This window comes from Dasypus novemcinctus, chromosome 31, assembly GCF_030445035.2.
Source record: "Dasypus novemcinctus isolate mDasNov1 chromosome 31, mDasNov1.1.hap2, whole genome shotgun sequence".
In the NCBI taxonomy this organism is placed as follows: Eukaryota; Metazoa; Chordata; class Mammalia; order Cingulata; family Dasypodidae; genus Dasypus; species Dasypus novemcinctus.
The window spans coordinates 8,216,843-8,231,277 of record NC_080703.1 but is presented as its reverse complement, the minus strand read 5'-3'; the positions used below and the strand labels follow the sequence as shown (position 1 = coordinate 8,231,277).

At 37.8% G+C, this 14,435-nt stretch overlaps 1 protein-coding gene across 3 annotated transcripts in view; it reads right to left on the bottom strand.

Moving 5' to 3' along the window:
- Positions 1–4,574: 4,574 nt before the first annotated feature.
- The window catches only part of LOC131277072 (leucine-rich repeat and calponin homology domain-containing protein 1-like), a 112,420-nt gene continuing 102,559 nt past the window's right edge, over positions 4,575–14,435 (bottom strand). For all 3 annotated transcript variants that reach the window (XR_011647827.1, XR_011647826.1, XR_011647828.1), the window contains 2 exons: positions 11,692–11,799; positions 4,575–10,993 (listed from right to left, as the gene is read on the bottom strand). The gene's annotated coding sequence lies outside the window, so the exon portion shown is untranslated. The remainder of the gene's footprint in view (positions 10,994–11,691; positions 11,800–14,435) is intronic.

The window sequence follows — 14,435 nt, the reverse complement described above, 5'->3', positions numbered from 1 at the left end:
ATGGGGAACTAACACTTAATTGTGCACAATTTTTCATCAGGTTGATTGGAAATCTTTGGAAATGGACAAAAATATTAAACACAACAGAATACTGGTGAATACTGACACATGCCTCAGTCCCCCTGGAGGCTGTGGAATGTGAGGTCTGGACTAGTGTCATTGGGCTCCTTCCCCACCTCTCACAGATTCCCAAGGAACATTCAAAAGACACTTTCTGTTCATTGGGATAGACATTATCCATCATCATCTCCTGGTTAGTTTTCCTGGGTGAGTCCAATGAATTGTAGAGTAGGTATTGCAATGCTTCTGTAATTCGAGGCTCAACTGACATGTGGATGGACCAAAGGTTTAAGTCTCTTGGACATATATTTATCAAGTATAGTGCTAAATATAGGTTCAAATAAAGGGGCAGAAGAGTCACATGTAGAGATACTATAAATGAGTGTAACTCTGTATATTCTTAGGAATACTTTTCTCTCTGTTTTTATAAAATTGATGTGAAAATTTTAAATTTTATAAAAATTTAAGTTTTTATAAAATTGATGTGAAATGCACAGATCTTAACTGCATGCTTTGTCAGATTTTTAAAAGTTTCATCCCCTACAGTACTAATGACCCTATCAAGATATGAATCATTTCCATTAATCTAGAAAATATAATCCCTATACCCTTCACTCATTACATACCCCCCAACATATTCACCCATGTTCTGATTTTCTATTATCATAAATCAGTTTTGCCGTATCTTCAAAGTCATAAAAATGAAATAAATTGGAATTTACATTTGGTGCATGCATCTTTTGCCCACAACATTGTTTCAGAATCATTCATGTTTAGTAAATCAGCAGTTCTCTCATTTTTTATGATTGTGTCCTTTGACTTTGAATGACTATATTACAAAATGTTTATTCTTGTTCTTCTTGCTGGATATTTTGGTCCTTCGAGTTTGAGATATTATGACAATCCATGTATATGTCCTTAATATAAGGACATGTTTTTCTTTCTCCTAGGTGATAGAAAGGAAAGCTTAATCCCAAGAGATCCTTCACATCTTAACTAATTGCTTCCCTATTATCAACACTTTGTATGTGTGTAGGATCTTTACTAAGTCTTTTCCCCATGTATAACTTGGGCGATTTGCCATTTTAGTGTTGAGCTGTAGAATCTCTTTATATATCATGGATATTAAACCATTATTGGATATGTGATTTCCAAATTTTTTTTTCCATTCAGTCGGTTTCTTTTTCACCTTCTTACACCTTACTCCTATCTAGCACCTTAAACAAAAATGAACTGAAAAAGAACAAAGACCTGAAGATATGAACCAGGACCATAAAACTCACAGAAGAAAATGTGGGGAAGGATCTTCAGATATTGTGCTGGGCAACTGTTTCTTAGACTTACACTCAAAGCACGGCAATGAAAGAAAAAATAGATAAAGGGAACTTCCTCATAATCAAGTCATTTGTGCTTAAGAGGCCCTGGTCAATAAAGCAGCCTACACAATGGAAGAAAATATTTGGAAGTTGAATGAAAATGAGAACAAAACATATCAAAACCTGTGGGACATCACAAAGACACTGGTAAGAGAGAAATTTACAGCCTGCAATGCTTATATTAAAAAAGAAGAAATAAGGAAACAGTTGTAGCTCAAGTGGTTGTGCACCTGCTTCCCACATACAAGGTACAGGGGCCAATCTCCAGCTCTGGTACCTGAAAATAAACAAAAAATCAGAGCTAAAATTGAACTAACTGCACATCTGGAGTTACTAGAAAAAGAACAACAAACTAATCCTAAACCAAGCTGAAGAAAAGAAATAGTAAAGATCAGAGCAAAAATAAATGAAATCAAAAACAAAAAAACCCATAGGGAATGTGAAGCAGCTGTGGTTCAATCAGTTGGGCTCCCATCTACCATATGGGGGGCCCTGGGTTCGCATCCTGGGACCTCCTTATGAAGGCAGGATCGCCCGTACACTGTGGTGAGCTGCCAGCTCCAGCACTGCAGAGTGCTGCCCAGTCTGCAAGCATCTGTGGAGTGCTGCTACTTGCAAGTGCCATGGAGACCTGACACGGCAAGGTGATGCAACATAAAAGGGAGAGAAGAAAAAACAAAAACACAGAACAGCATGCAGTGAATGGACACAGATACAAGAAAACAAGCAAGCCACAAAGGGGGTGGGGGAGGAAATAAATAAAAAATACAGACACAGAAGACAACACAGTGAATGGACACAGAGAGCCGACAGCAAGCAACTTGCAAGGGGGGGATATGAAATGAATGAAGGAATGAATGAAAATAAATAAATAAATAAATAAATAAATGCAATAGGGAAAATCAACAAAATGAATAATGAAAAATGAAAAGTTGGTTCTTTGAGAAGTTCAACAAATTTGACAAATCCTTAGGGAGAGTAATAATCAAAAAAGATGCAAATATATAAAATCAGAAATGAGAGGGACACATTACCACTGACCCTGCAGAAATGAGAGGTCCAAAAAGGATGCTATAACTACCGTGTGCAAAAAACTAGACAATGTAGATGAGATGGACAAATTCCTAGAAAACACACAAACTTATACTAGGGGTTCTGAAGAAGGGTTCGACACCAGGGTCCATGGGAATATTACAGGAGGTCTATAAGCTTGAAGGAATTTTGAATAATCCTAAATTTTAATTTAAAGACATGCCAATGTTAAGTGTCAAAAACTCTGCTGCTACATTCTGAGAAAGCTTTCGTGGTTTTCACCTGACTGGCAAAGGGGTCCGTGGAACAAAAAATGATAAGAACCCCTGACCTCCACTGACTCAACAGGAAATAGGAGATCTCAAAAAATCAATCACAAGTAAAAAGATTGAAACGGTCATCAAAAACCTCCCAAAGGGAAGCAGATTTGGCTCAACTGATACAGCATCTGCCTACCTGGGTTCAAACCCAGGGCCTCCTGACCCATGTGGTGAGCTGGCCCACATGCAGTGCTGATGTGCACAAGGAGTGCTGTGCCATGCAGGGGTGTCCCCAGCATAGGGGAGCTCCACACACAAGGAGTGCATATCATAAGGAGAGCCACCTGTACAGAAAAATACAGCCTGCCCAGGAGTGGTATCACACACATGGAGAGCTGACACAACAAGATGATGTAAGAAAAAGAGACTCATATTCCTGGTGCTGCTGACAAGACTACAAGCAGACATAGAAGAATACACAGTGAATGGGCACAGAGAGCAGACAACTGGGGGGAGGGGTGGGAAATAAATAATAGATCTTTAAAAAAACCCCAAAACCTCCCAAAGATGAAAAGTTCAGGTTCAGATGGCTTCATAGGTGAATTCTTCCAGTCATTCAAAGATGATCTAATACCAAACTTGCTCAAGATTTTCCAAAAGAATTGAACAGGAAAGAATGCTACCAAACTGATTCTATGAAGCCAACATCACCCGAATATCAAAAACAGATAAAGATACCACAAAAACGAAAATTACAGTCCAATATCTCTAATGAATATAAATGCAAAAAGTCTTCAACAAAATACTTGCAAACCAAATAAAAAATCACATTAAGAAAATTATCACCACAATCAAGTCAGTTTTATCCCAGGTATGCCAGGGTGATTCAAGACAAGAAAATCAATTAGTGTAATAAACCACATTGATAAATTGAAGAGGAAAAATCACATGATCTTCTTGACTGATGCAGTAAAGGCATTTGTCAAAATACAGCACCTTTTCTTGATAAAAACACCCAAAAGATAAGAATACAAGGAAGCTTTCCCAAAATGGTAAAATGCGTATAAGAAAACCCTACAGCTAGCATGGTACTCAATGGTGAAAGGTAGAATGTTGTGGGAAACTGGCTTACCTATTTGTTGCTTCCTGTTATTACAGATGATGTTGCAATTTCTTCCTGTTATTGTAAATGTTACCTTATTGTAGATGTTGCAGATGCTTCCTATTGTGAGCTGATCACAGGAGTAGAAAGCTTTCCTGCTGAGATCAGGAACAAGACAAGGATGCCCACTGTCACTATTGTTATTCAATATTGTACTAGAAAGTCAAGCTAGAACAATTAGGCTAGACAAAGAAATAAAAGGCATCCAAATAAGAAAGGAAGAAGTAAAACTTCCACTCTTCACTGAGGATATGATTGTATACCTAGAATCTCCTGAAGAATCCATAACAAAGATACTAGACCTAATAGACAAGTTCAGCAAAGTGGCAGGATACAAGATTAATGTGCAAAAATGAATAGTGCTTCTATACATTACTGGTGTGTAATCTGAGAAGGAAATCAGGAAAAAAATCCATTTATAATAGTAACTAAAATAAAATACTTAGGAGTAAAATTAAGCAAAGATATAAAGGGCCCATATTCAGAAAACTCCAACTCATTGCAAAAAGCAACCAAAGAAGGCTTAAATAAATGGACAACCTTTGTTCCTGGACTGGAAGGCTAAATATCATAAAGATGTCAATTCTACCCAAAGAGATTTACATATTCAATGCAATCCCAATGAAAGTCTGTCAGAGTCGGTGACCCGAAGGTATCGGGAATGAAAGACAAAGAAAGATTGGGTTCAGGGGATCTGAGAGCATTGATTTCTCAAGCTCATCAGACAACTTTATTGAGTCGAGGGGCTAGTATATATACCCCTAACATACGTGACATTCAGCACAAAATCAAGTTACCTATTACCCTTACCTCATTCTATATTAACTAGTGATTGATGAACACCAACAAACTTTACTGGAACTATTATTATAAAAATCAGTAACTATACACATAAATCTTGTTACTCAGGTCGTTCTGTTCTATATGTTATTGTTCTGCCTGCAGGTGTGCTTTCCCAGCCAAGATTGTGATCCGCACCAATAATCATAAGGGACAGTTTGACTCAGTGGTCTTGGAAGCAACCTGCCTGCATGGAAACAACATGCGTTTGTTTCCCACATTTACCCCTTTTTGTTTTAGTCAGGGTGACTGTGCCTGTCTTAGGTTGCCCCCCAGGGGGTCTTACCCATCATTGACTACCAGCCAAGCTCACTGACTATGGGGTACTATTGTAGTACTAAGTTATTAGCTTGTCCCATGGTGTCCACACGGTGCAATCTCTGGCAAACACCTTTACCCAGGCAAGTGACAACCATGAGCAACAGGATTAATACACATATCCCTATTCCTAAGGCAGATAAGAAATGTTGAGATTTCCACCAATCAACAGGATTAAACTTATTTAAATGTGAAATCAAATCATTAAAGATGTCCTTATCATTATCTACGTATATCTGATTATGAGACATTTCTAAAATCATTTTCTGCAATTCCTCAATTTTTAATGACATATTTCCTTTGTGTCCTAACAAATGATTTCTGATCTTATTCCATTGAAACATAGAAATGTTATAATCCAAAGGAGTAATACAAAAATTACTTTCATTCCAATCACATTTCAATCCTCTTAACAAATTCAAATTATAAACATGGTCTCCTAAGTGTAAAACAGCAGATTCCAAATCACTAACTCTGTCATTAAGTCCTTCATCAATGTGCTCCTGACTATGCCATAAGTCACTTGCATTCTTGTGCCAATCATGCACGTATTGCTGTATTTGCACTGTCTCATGCAATGCAACAGCAGCAGTGGCAGCGGCAGTGATGACACCAGTGAGGCCAAGAATGCCAGCTATGAGAAGTCCCAAAAATCTCTTAGATCATTTCAATAGTCCTTGAGCCAGATGGAAAAGAAGATGACTCTCAGGAGATGACTGCCACATCCGATTCATTTTCACCAGGATCCACACTCCTCGTCTTCGGCAAGCCATGGTGATAATATCTCCATTCTGTAAAATATTCTCAGACAAGCAAGTATACAAAGCGCCATCCTTATAGAACAAAGCATTTTCAGTTATGGTAGCCTTCTCTACCACAAACATATATGGATCTCCGACACATGATTGAAAATGATGAATTTGATCCAAATGTAAATATTGTCCATCCATACTTTTATTACCTTTCCATTCAGAAGTAGATGCCACTCCTAAGAAGACTTTCCATATTTGTTTTTGATCATGAACTCCATTGCTCTTGCACCATGGAAAAGGAACCCATTTCCCTATATTTTTCCAATTACTATTATTTTTAGTAAAAATTATTTTCTCATCCAAATCAAGGGATTCATGAAAGGGATGCTGCATATTACTAATTTGTTGTCCCATGCTATTTATACCATACCAAATAAATCTGCCCTTATATTTGTTGGGATTCCCCATAGGGGCACTTTCCCAAACTATTCCATAGGAATCATTAAAAACAACAGATTCTCTTCCCATATGGCATTCATACCATCTTTGCATATCACCAGCATTCCTCTTAGGACAACTATAACTTGGATACTTATATTCCTGGTATTGATAGGATGGGAATAAAGTTACCAAAGTTTTAGTATTATTATAGCTAAAATTGATCATAGTTCTATTTTTCACAGCCATACATGGTAGGTGATTGCCAATGCAAAGAGGTCAGAAATCAAATGGAAGAAGGAGATTATAAATCCTTTGTCCTTCTTCTCATGGCTTAAGTGGTAGTCTATCATCCACGGGTCCAGGAAATATATGAGTTTTATTTAAATAGACAGGAAAAGAAGGATCTTTCCAGGTTAACACTCGAAGTAATGGGGGATTAGGGATATAAACCCAATATGTGTAATTACCATTACCATTGCTGGTTTCACTCACTATCAGTAGGATCCATATGTGTAGAAGACTCCACTTCTTCAGTCCTAGGTTTAATCCCTTTTGCCAGAAGCCAGATTTCTTCTCCATTTTCTAAAATGATGAGCATAACCTCGCCCCCATACTTTAACCCTGCCTTTCTTCCATTCATTACTCAAAATGTCTTTCCAAAATATTGGTTGATTCTCAGATTTTGCTATTTCTGTGGATTTTTGAGAATGTTCAAAATGACATTCAGCCGGTGTCATAGAATCATAAATGTTAAGAAAATTTAAGGTAAATAAAGCTTTAGCCAATTGATCTTTAGGTGATAGCATACCATCATCTCCCCCTTTGTTTTAAAAGCATAGTTTTGAGAGTATGATGGCATCTTTCAACAATAGCTTGACCTGTAGGATTATGGGGAATGCCGGTAACATGTTCAATAGCATATTTCCCACAAAAGGAAGCAAAGGATTTACTAACGTAAGAGGGTCCATTATCAGTCTTAATCTTTAGAGGGTGTCCCATTACAGCAAAAGCAGACCAGAGATGTGAATGAACATGATGAAACCGTTCCCCACTTTGAGCAGTAGCCCACATGAAATGAGAGTAAGTGTCAATACAAACATGAACATATTGTAGTTTACCAAAGGATGGAATGTGAGTAACATCCATCTCCCATAATTGATTAGGAGTCAGGCCTCTGGGATTAGTTCCAGCCTGAAAAGGCACTGCTGTTAGTGGTCCACAGGTAGGACAAGTACAAAAAATTTCCTGCACTTGTAGTCTTGTTAACTTTTGATATTTATTTTGCAGGCCTTTAGCATTAATGTGAGTTAAAGCATGGTAATCATGAGCACTTTGTAAACACCCCACTAATAAATCAGCTCGAGCATTACTTGCTGTCATAGGACCAGGCAAAGAGGTATGAGAACGTATATGTGTAATGTAAATAGGATGTTGTCTTAATCTAATGAGATGTTGCAAATCAGCAAAAAGTTGAGATACTTCATCAGTAACAAAGATATGAGCCATTTCAATATGTTTAACAGTAAGGCATACATATTCAGAATCAGAGACAATATTCAAAGGTTTCTTAAATATTGTTAACACCTTAATGATGGCAGCAAGTTCAGTATGCTGAGCAGACATGAATGGAGTCTGCCAAGCTTGCTCTTTTTGAGAAGTAACGTATGCTGCTTTTTTATTACTATTACTATAGTAAATACTGTACAAGATAGTTGGGCTAGCACATAGCCCTGAAAAGCACTGCAAAAGTTTATTGTTGGGTTTTTTACAGATAGAGGAATGCAGCTGGCTTGATCTGTCTAAGAAGACACTAAAGAAAGTCTTAGCAAGTTTTAAAACAAAGTGATAGCAACACAGTTGGACATTAACTTTTGCAACTAGCAGTGTTTGGGATTGCTGCATACTATAGTGTTGTTACTTTAATCTATGATAAAAGGTTGTTTCTGTGACACACACTCTTTTATAATAATTAAAGCCATAATTAATCACATTGTACTTTTCTTTTTAATATTATGCTGAAATATTGGTAACTTTATACACTTTTAAGCATTTATAGAAATCTTTTACTCATACAACTTTAATTAACAGAGGATTAAAGGAAAGAAAAAACTTGTTAATTTTATAACACTTTAAAACACCTTTTACTCAACTTATAATTTTTCTTTCAAGGTAAAAGAACAAATCTTTTTTTTTTTTTTTTTTAAAGATTTATTTATTTATTTAATTCCCCCCTCCCCCGGTTGTCTGTTCTTGGTGTCTATTTGCTGCGTCTTGTTTCTTTGTCCGCTTCTGTTGTCGTCAGCGGCACGGGAAGTGTGGGCGGTGCCATTCCTGGGCAGGCTGCTCTTTCTTTTCATGCTGGGCGGCTCTCCTCACTGGCGCACTCCTTGCGCATGGGGCTCCCCCACGCGGGGGACACCCTTGCATGGCACGGCACTCCTTGCGTGCATCAGCACTGCGCATGGCCAGCTCCACACTGGTCAAGGAGGCCCGGGGTTTGAACCGCAGACCTCCCATATGGTAGACGGTCGCCCTAACCACTGGGCCAAAGTCCGTTTCCCAGAACAAATCTTTTATAATTAGTTTGGAATAAAAGTCTACTTTTCAGGATTTGATTTTGAGAAAGCAGTTTTGAACATTATGTTCCTTTAAAAGAGATAAAACTTTTCCTTCTTGGAACACTGAGGAAATGATGAGGTTAAAGCACATGAAGTTATTTTGATAAAACAGACTTTCTTTGTATACTGATTATTGAGGATAAAAACTTTTACCAAAACAGATTAATGATTTGAGAAGCTTTAAGAAAGAACAAAATTTTAACTTTGCATTAGTATACTACTTGATATTAAAGCTTTTAAAATTTTATAGATAGACCCATCAAATTTTAACTTTAATTATAAAAATTTCTTTTTTACAAACCTTCTGCACTTTCAGTATTCACTCAGGTTTTGTTCCATATTTTACTCTTTCTTAATAACCAATCATTTTATCTTAGGACAAAATCATTTCCTGTTTCCTTAATAATAAAAACACATTTCATATAGCCCATATACGAAGTTATCAAGCAAATTTCTTATAACATAATACCGTCAACACTTAACAAGCTTGTTAAAATAATAAACTTTTCTTTACTTTAAATACTTAATAGCATGCAATATCAGAAACAGTTTCCTAGAAGCAAGTTGTCAAAGGAGGCTGGCTGCAGCCAAGCTTTTCTGTTATAAAATTACCTTTTATTATTATTATTATTAATTCAGGTTTGTTTAATAATAACCTTTTGGAATTAGCCACTTAAACACTTTAAACAATGCTTCATAAGACTTTTTATAATTATTTATAACCATATAGACTATAATTATATTATTTTAAGACAAATTTTACTTTTACAGAACACTTTTTTTTTTTTACTTAAAGTTACCACAATACTTTCTATAACTTGCCACATGCATTTAAGTTCCAAGAGTTTATGAAAATTAGCTATTCTACTTTAGGGCAAAACACACTTTTTTGCAAAAACTTATTAAATTTCAATTAGCATTCTCACAAACTTTTAACCTTTTTAATATTCATTTAAGTTTTACATCCTTCATATTATCCTGTGAAGAAAAATAAGCTATTCATTTCAATCTAGGCAAGAACAACTTTTTATAAAAAGACTTATAGTAATTTTGTTAATCAAGACTCACAATTTTTATCATTGTAGAGATCTTATTAACATTTAAACTTATGTATTAATGTAAGCGCTTATTTAATTTTTGGCCATTTGAATAGAGCTCTTTTATAAATTTTTATTAATTTATATTACCATCTGGAGGTATCAAAATATACACTGACATTGAATGAACAAACACAGAACAATCACAACACAGTAACAGAAACATACGGTTTACAATTAACTCATAATTCTTACTTCCTTGGTATAGCTGCTTTTAAGCTCTCCATTATATCACATTTGAAATAACACTTCTTAAGATTTCTTCTGGAATCCATGTTGCCTGTAACATGCAAGCTTGTGCTTGGAAACATTTTTATTCGTTATCAGCAATCAGTTAAGATAACTTGAGCAGCATAAATGTAGTTAAAACTCTAATTTAGCAGTTTAGACAGCCCGTTAACACACATTTTTTTAAATTATTACTCTGTAAGACTATACTGAGACTTGAAGTTCAGGAGTAAACTATTGATTTAAAACTGAAAATTCCTTTTTAAACCTTGATAAAAATTTTGTACTAATTTTATTATCTTGGTTAAATAAGCCAATTAGAATTAGCATGGAAATAAAACAGAACACCAATGTTGTCATGTTTTTCTCTTTTTTCAGTGGCTTAACTCTATTAACCCCCACTAGCCCCCAGCTACATTGTCATGTAGACAGCAGGGGGGTTGCACAGTTGTTGCCAGAATAGTTTCCTTATTTTAGTTAAAACTTTAACAGAGAGTTTTCTTACAAGCCTAATTTCACTAACAAGGACATTATTTAGTATCTTTGCCCATTTTAAATCTTTCAATAGTTTAAAAGTTTTTGGCTCAGGATGAAACTTGATACCCCCTTGTGGGTGTTGAGCATCAGGAGGAATTTGTTGAATACTTACAGGAAAAGCTGCTACAGCTTGCAGAGCCAGAGGCTCACCTTGACTAGATCCCAGTAAAAGACATCTCATTAATGGAGTAACAGGCACAGGATTTGGCTTAAAGCTGCTACGAACGTAAGGCAGGTCTGTAGACAAAAGTCCATAGGTACTTTTCCAGGTTCTGGAGGTGCAGAAGGACCCTCATGAGTCAAATTAGGATATATGTTTGCCTTAGAAATATTTAGTTCTGACATGGATTTAGTTAAGAATGGATTAATGTCTTTAACTTCAAATAACTTCTCTTCTTCCTGATCCTCCTCCAAATTCCTGTCTTTACCTGTATCATTCATAGCCATTTCCTCCCTTAAGAAAAGAACAATCTCTTCTTCTTCGTCAGACTGCAAAGGATCTAATGCAGCAGCAATATGCTGTCCTAAGGCCCAGACTGATACAGGTATATGCTCTCTGCAATGCTTTCATTACTTGCCTCCACAGCTTAACATTCATCAAATTCTTTCCTGGTGGTTGAAACCAATAACAATGCTTTTTTTTTTTTTTTTAATTTTTTTATTTTTTATTGACTTTGTAATAATATTACATTAAAAATATATATGTGAGGTCCCATTCAACCCCACCCCCCACCCCCCTCTCCCCCCCCAACAACACTCGAATAACAATGCTTTTGAACCAAAGCAAACAATTCTAACAAATCTGCAGTCTTAACTGTGATGCCTATACTGTGTAACAGTGTTTTCAAAACCTGTGAATATTCTTCCAAGCATCCTGGTTGATTACCCATACCCTGATGCTAGCGGAAAGCAAAACTTAATAATAAGAAGCAGCAATCTACCCGGGTTAATTAATTTTGATGCTCCTTACCTTAAAAAATGCTTTTCAGCTTTCTGTGTTCCCAATCCAGAGGTGGAAGATTCTACTCTGCTGTGTCTTGATGAATCCTCTGCCTCGGGCCCCACGTTTGGGTGCCACCTGTCAGAGTCAGTGACCCGAGGGTATTGGGAATGAAAGACAAAGAAAGATTGGGTTCAGGGGATCTGAGAGCATTGATTTCTCAAGCTCATCAGACAACTTTATTGAGTCGAGGGGCTAGTATATATACCCCTAACATACGTGACATTCAGCACAAAATCAAGTTACCTATTACCCTTACCTCATTCTATATTAACTAGTGATTGATGAACACCAACAAACTTTACTGGAACTATTATTATAAAAATCAGTAACTATACTCATAAATCTTGTTACTCAGGTCGTTCTGTTCTATATGTTATTGTTCTGCCTGCATGTGTGCTTTACCCAGCCATGATTGTGATCCGCACCAATAATCATAAGGGACAGTTTGACTCAGTGGTCATGGAAGCAACCTGCCTCCATGGAAACAACATGCATTTGTTTCCCACAAAAGTCCTGTCACTCTTTTTTTTTTTTTTTTGCAGAGATGAAAAAACCAATTATCACATTTGTTTGGAAGGGAAAGGATCCCTGAATAGATAAAAAATGGCTTGAAAAAGGAACAAAGTTGGAGGACTCTCACTTTTGGACTTTAAAGGAACCAAGGGAAGCAGATTTGGCTCAACTGATAGGGTGTTCACCTACCATATGGGTGCTCCAGTGTCCAAACCCAGGGCATCCTGACACATGTGGTGAGCTGGCCCACACACAGTGCTGCCACATTCAAGGAGTGCTGTGCCATGCAGGGGTATTCCCCATGTAGGGAAGTGCCATGTGCAAGGAGTGCACCCCCTAAGGAAAGCTTCCCCACATGAAAAAAAAGCACAGCCTGCCCAGGAGTGACACAGCACACACGGAGAGCTGATGCAGCATGATGACACAACAAAAAGAGACACAGATTCCCAGTGCCAATCACAAGAATGCAAGTGGACACAGAAGAACACACAGCAAATGGGATTACAGCTTTGAAGCAAAGCTGATTTCCTCATTTGGGATGTTCTAGTAGAGTGTCCTTGTTTTGCATTTGTGAAATGTTTATTAGTGGGCAAATGTGATAAAATTAAAATCACTGGGGAAACAGCTGTTTTTACCACTAGCTTGGTAATATCCTTTATTTTTCTATTTTTAAAAGGAAGACATGAAATTATTCCAAAAGATATAAGGGAAGAAGCAGAGAAATATGTCAAGGAATCTTTAAAGGAAGAAGATGAATCTGATGATGATAATATGTAACATTTACATCTGCTTCTGTTTTAAATTTCTATATAATCCCATGTAAACTATTTAGACCAATGGATTATTATATACCCAGTAACAAATTGTCATTAAATTTTTGTCTTATAATCATTGATGTTTGATTAATATCTGCTTAACAAAATTAGTGTGGGCAATTGAAAGCTCAATTAAAATGTCTGCTTAAACATTCCTTAGAGGCTGTTGGATCATATGAATTTAAAACCCCAGTCCACTAATGTAGAAGCAAAAAATAACCTGCTGGGCTGTTGTTGCCCAGTTTTGTATTTAAAAGGTTGTTGGTTATCCTCCTCTCTTAAACTTTAGGAGTAATTTAGAAAAACAGATCCTACAACGTGTGAGTCAAGAATGTTTCTCTTTTCCTTTATTGCCATAAGGAAGAGTAGATTTAAGAATTAAAGATCCTAATCTGTCACTTTAAAAACAAATCACATATCCAGTAAGGGTTTAATAGCCAAGATATACAAAGAAATTATACAACTCAAGAGTAAAAAGACAAACTTCCCAATTAAAAAGTGGGCAAAAAACTTGAAAAGAAAATTGTCCAAAGAAGAAATACAAATGGTGGAGAAACACATGAAAAAAATGTTTTTCATTAGCAATTAGGGAAATGCAAATCAGAACTACATGAGATATTATTTCACACCTATTACACCAGCTACTCTTAAAGTTGGAAAACTAAATATTGGAGAGGGTATGGAGAGATGGAAACGCGAGGTGCGGAAGGCGGGGAGTGGGGAGACAGTCGACAGTCGTGAGGAGGGGGCGTTTTCTCCACTCGGGAGTTGTCCCCCGTGGCAGTGCCGGGCCAGATGTGGCCATGATGCGTCCTGCCGAAACCCACCGAGTGCACTTCCGGGAGCATGTCGACTGCCGGGAAAACTCATGCTCTGCGGGGGGGCAGGGGTTCCAAAACGTACCCACCGAAAGCCACGAAGAGGCCACGGGGTGGAAAGGGGTCGCTGACGTGGGGGGAAGCCTGCTGGGTGGGGGCCAGGCCAGAAGAGAACCTCTGCTATTGTGTCCCAGACAGTTGCTTTCTCGCCTATGGATGATGAAAAGGAAAGAGACGGGGGAACAGCTCCCGGAGCGGGAAAGCGGCTGGGTGGCCGCAAGTCAGAGCCAAAACTACCACCACTAGGGGCCACTGTTGGATAAGAAATGTTCCTCCCTCACCCTTGCTGGAGGGCAGCGGGCCGGCTGGGAAGGCAGGGGGAGGGGCAGGGCCCCTTGCTGAAGGGGCTGTGGGGGAGGGGAGCCCTGGGCCAGATCTGGGGCTGATGGGAGACCCTCTCTCCCTCCAAGAGCTCCCCTGGTCCAGGCCGAGAGGCTGGCTTGGGCCAGGCTGCCAGCTCCCTCTTCAGAGGGGGTTTCCTCGCCCACCAAAGTCCCCTCCCGCA